The sequence below is a fragment of the Mchenga conophoros genome, linkage group LG11 (genome assembly GCF_057382185.1).
Source record: "Mchenga conophoros isolate Kocher_MC1m ecotype Shallow Benthic linkage group LG11, M_conophoros_male_GT1.1, whole genome shotgun sequence".
NCBI classification, from domain to species: domain Eukaryota; kingdom Metazoa; phylum Chordata; class Actinopteri; order Cichliformes; family Cichlidae; genus Mchenga; species Mchenga conophoros.
This window is the reverse complement of record NC_140536.1, coordinates 8,522,043-8,527,168: the sequence shown is the minus strand read 5'-3', so window position 1 is coordinate 8,527,168 and position 5,126 is coordinate 8,522,043. Positions and strand designations below refer to the sequence as shown.

The following is a 5,126-nucleotide window of genomic DNA, read 5'->3' as shown; positions in this document are numbered from 1 at the left end:
AGGAAACTGCAGGATCTAGGACTGAGCAGCTCCCTCTGCAGCTGGATCCTTAGCTTCCTGTCTGACAGACGCCAGGTGGTCAGACTGGGCAGCATCACCTCATCCCCCATCACACTGAACACTGGTGCTCCACAGGGGTGTGTACTGAGCCCTCTCCTGTACTCACTCTACACCTACGACTGCACAGCCACTAACAGCTCCAACATCATTGTGAAGTTTGCGGACGACACTACAGTGGTGGGTCTTATCACCAACGGTGATGAGACGGCTTACAGGGAGGAGGTCAGCGCCCTGACCCACTGGTGTCAAGACAACCATCTCACCCTCAACGTCGCAAAGACAAAGGAGTTGATAGTGGACTTCCGGAGGTGCAGAGAAGTACACACCCCCATCACCATCAACGGCGCTGCTGTGGAGAGAGTGAGCAGCTTCCGGTTCCTTGGCGTACACCTGGCTGAGGATCTTACGTGGTCAGTACACACAAACAAAACAGTGAAGAAGGCCCAGCAGCGCCTCTTCTTTCTCAGGAGACTGAAAAGATTCGGCATGAGCCCCCGCATCCTCAGGACCTTCTATCACTGTGCCATTGAGAGCATCCTCACTGGATGCATCACCACCTGGTATGGCAACAGCACCGCCTACAACTGCAAAGCTCTCCAGCGAGTAGTGCGGTGCTCTGAACGGATAATTGGAGGTGAGCTTCCCTCCCTCCAAGACATCTACAGGAAGCGGTGCCTGAGGAAAGCGGGGAGGATCATCAAGGACTCCAGTCACCCCAGCCATAAACTGTTCAGACTGCTTCCATCAGGAAGGAGGTTCTGCAGCATCCGGTCCCGTACCAGCAGACTGAGAGACAGCTTTTTCCATCAGGCCATCAGACTGCTGAACACGTCATAGACACCTCAGCTTCACTACTGGAACTTCAACATTATGCACTCCACACTGTATATAAATGCCACTTGTTTTGCACATATTCAACTCTGTATATTTTATATATTTTATTATTATTATTATTATTATTATTATTATTTTATTTTATTTTTTTACTATTTAATTTGTAAAAATGTGTATACACACACACACACACACACACACACACGTAGGAAAATATTTAGTATACACATCCAGAAATGCATACACTATTATATATTGTACATATATTTATTAGTTTCAGGTTGGCCATTCTTGTATTTTGCTCGTTTGTGTTGTTGTGTTTGCACATCTCTGTTGCTTGTGGGGCTCGCACACAAGAATTTCACTCGCATGTGCTGTGCCAGTGTGCCTGCACATGTGATGTGACAATAAAAAGTGATTTGATTTGATTTGATTTGATTTACATTGGTTTTGCATCAAAATTACTTAAAAAAAAACCCTGACAAAACCATGAGCAATTATCTGGAATAACTAATTTTAACATCTTATTTCTTAAGGCTGTATTTTTAGCAACAACACTTAATGTGTTTTTAAAACAAAATGGTAGGTTTATAAATGAGACTGAGTCTTATTTGATTTCTGTGTTTTAGGTCTCAAACATAGTCCAGCATTGACGAACCATCAGTTTGGAAGGGTTACCGATATTTGTTCGCGACGACGAGACCAAACTCTTCTTAACATGTCTGGTGAGTATGCAAATCTTCTCAATCTTCAGTTTTGGTTTACGGTGTAACCCACATACAATGAGGGTACCACTTTAAGGACTGATATGAGGAGAGATGGACAGCCTGCCCAACCAATCGAAATGCACAGGTCCCAGTATGTTTTGACCAATGGGAGAGCAGTCTGCCGCTGTATGTCCCACCTACGTGCTCTGTGTTTGCTGCTATGTGTGGAGGTAGTCGCGCGCTGGCAGGAGAAAAGAGAGACTGAAGCTTTTGAGCTGGAAAAAAGTATTAGATATAAGTTGCAACCAACTGTGTTGCACATAAGTTCACTGGTTATCAGCTACCTTTCATGTTAAAAGTAGCCACAGTGAGTAAGCAGGCAAATGCTGCATTTTTCTGGTGACTTTAAAAAGTACCGCGTGGAGCTAAACTGTTAGCCTTTGTTAGCTCTGGTTGCTATCAACTGCCTGGAAGTTCATCTCAATCTGCTTCCAGAAGTAAGGTAACACTTGAAGCGCAACTTATGTTTATTTTTCCTTCATGTCGTATTACGGTTATTAAAGAGAAAACATGTCCTGTTACGTTATTTAGAGCCCTGCATTTTCCGACCGAGAGACACTATGCCATTGTCTTCAGCCGTGATGCGCTGAGATCGGTGAGCACATGTTGTATGTCTCAGTTAGTTCACGTCTGTTTCACATTTTATTGTTGAGAAACTGAATTAATCTCAATTGTTTGATTAATAATTGTCGCATATGCGACATATATGCATATGCACTGACTTTACTTGGTTTAATGCATAGTTTGTGTAAGAGAAATGTTTTATTTTTGCAAAATTGAGTATTTTTATTGCAAATTTATGTTGAATGTGATTTAAACAAAATCCTAAGTTGTGAATTATAGCTAGAACAGCATAATTAATATTTGAATTGCTCTTCTGACCCTGTCTGTTGACAGGTCAGGTTTTTTTGTATGCTGAATTGTTCCTGAGGTGGATTCCTCCAGTGAAATAGATGGCGAGCCTTCCCACCTGGACTTAGAGAGACTGAGATTCGCTTCTTTTCCACTTGATGATCTGCTGCACGTTGCGGTGTGGTAGGACTGTATCACTCACACTTTCACGCACAGCTGGTTATACATAAGACCACTGACTGACATTCTCTCATCCCTATTTTCTTTCACACCCTGGGAATTTTTTGGACTTTACCCCTTGGACATTTTTTATTTGGGACTTTAAATAATGAGCTGTTGTGTAGAACATTCTCCACATGTGAAAAGAGTGTGAGATTTTCATTTGAATGTACATTGGATTTGTGTAATCTGTTCTATAAGAGTTAAGGAGTCAGGTTACTAGGGTGCACCCGAGCATTGAAACCCGAACATTGAAAACCAAAAATAACACTTGGCCAAGTCATTGCTTTAGTAGTTTGTGTTTTACTTTTCTTTTAATTTTTGTAAGTTTCCTTTCTACCATTGTAAAGTGTCTTTAACCTGTGCTTGTCAACCTTATGGTTTATGTCACTAAAGTTGGCTGGTTCTTTTGAGTTACATTCTTGTCTCTGTGTCTCATTTGAACACACCCCTGTGCTCCTATAGTCGAGCCTATTGGTCCATTGATATATTCTTTTCAACAATTCCCCTTACTGTGTTACAAGACACTTATATGTACTGTTGTTAATTTTGCATAGGATACAGATCCAGTTGAGAGGGCAACCCGCGGTGTTACGGTGGGCATCCTCACTGTTCTGGAGGACTGCGTGGGACCCAACTCGCAGTCCACAGGGGTCAACACTGCCATTGTTTTGGAAGAGGACATTATTCTTGATGATCTGACAGACCTTCCCACTGCCTTTGCCTACCTGTTTGGCCTACTTTATGGGCTCAACATGGAGTTTCCAAAAGAACTCAAGTACACATTTGTTTGCTGTATGGAAACCAGATAGAAGAGTTCACATCCTGCCATCTTATGTTTTGATCTGTTTGTTAGTGACTATCAATCAAGATAGGTTTCATATTCTGACTGACAATACCACACCTTTAAAATGGGATGAGTAACATTTATTACAAAAATTTGCCTTTTTTTGTTTTTGTTTTTGGAAAAGGACTTTATTTGTGGCTGAATGTTGTCGGTATGTTAAAAATGGCTCATCTCAAAACATTGTCAGTGGTGCAGTTGTGTTTGAACACAATAAAGTTATTTGAAAATCATCATTCATTAATACAACAGGGAGCACCTTATGAAAACTATAAAGGATACTTTTTCTAGACTTTAGGAAATTGATTGGCAAAACAAAAAAAGTATGTTGTGTAAACTTTAGGAATTACATTGTTAAAACAATAAAAAATATATTTTGTAAACTTTAGGAAATATGTTGCCAAAATTAAAACTAATACCTTGTGTAAACTTAAGGAAATACACAATAAAAAACAATAAAATATGAGTTAAGAAAAAGCACAGTTATTAATCTTGTAAACACAAAAACATTAGTTGAAGCAACTTTTCTCCTAAACTTGAAATTATATGTTATCCATCAGAACCTAAAAATGTAAATGCAGTGGGTTGCCTTGAGTTTTTAAGTTTTCGCAACAAGCGCTGTGCAGGGTGGCTGCTGCGTTCACTTCGGATTACTCCTCACCCCCCACCCACCCCTGTGGCTTGTCATGTCTTCACAATGTGATGCTGTGGACATTTATGTGCTTTTTGTGCAAAGGAGTTTTTTTGTTTCCTGTTCTCATGCTGTCCTACCATGGAAGCACAGCATGAGTAGGGGTCTCTTTTTTCCTCTTGCACTTTCCCCACTGTAGTGTACATTTCAATGTTTTTTTTCTCTGATTCTACCGATCTCCGACCTGTATCCCCATGTAATGTGAAATGGGACTCTCCCCCCCCCCCCCCCCCGACCTTACACATATAGCACATATGTGTAAGGTCGGGGGGGGGAGTCCCATTTCACTGCAGGGCAACCTGCATGTGACGAATAAAGCTTTGATTGATTGATAAAAAATAATATAAAATAGTGTGCAAATACTGATAACAGTGCAAATGTTTGGAATATAAGAAATAAATGAAAAATGTAAACATCTATGTTTAGTGAACTTTGCAGTGTTACTCTGTGGTGCAGCTACGACACTGTAGCAAAGTTTACACACTGTGTCTACTTGATCCACGTCTGACTCCGCGAACCCATAATGTTTCCACACCACCGAAGTTTTTTTTTTTTTTACCTCTCTTTTCAATCAACGGCACTCTCCTCTCCAAATAACTTCTGCTTAGCTTTCCGAGCTTCCCTCGGGTTCTCTTAATTGTTGTGAAGCGTGTTCGAAATGCAGAGAGGTGCGCTCGATTTGCCACACGGAGCAGCGCGAGAGTAAAGCATGAGGGAGGTGCTAATAATCGGCTCAGTCATTTTTAATGATCGTTGAAAGCCCAGATCGTAATCGTGATTAAAATTCGATTAATTGAGCAGCCCTACCGGCCCTCGAGGACTGCAGTTTGAGACTCCTGTTATAAATAGTACGTTTGCA

The 5,126-nt window shown here is 41.1% G+C and overlaps 1 long non-coding RNA gene across 2 annotated transcripts; it reads left to right on the top strand.

Moving 5' to 3' along the window:
• The first annotated feature begins 1,726 nt into the window (after window positions 1-1,726).
• LOC146563561 (uncharacterized) lies at window positions 1,727-4,618 on the top strand. 2 transcript variants are annotated; one of them, XR_014894258.1, is made up of 3 exons: window positions 1,727-2,098; window positions 2,193-2,256; window positions 2,559-4,618. It is a non-coding gene; the product is annotated as an uncharacterized LOC146563561 (long non-coding RNA). The 2 variants fall into 2 exon arrangements; XR_014894257.1 differs by having other exon boundaries at window positions 1,727-2,103.
• The last annotated feature ends 508 nt before the right edge of the window (window positions 4,619-5,126 follow it).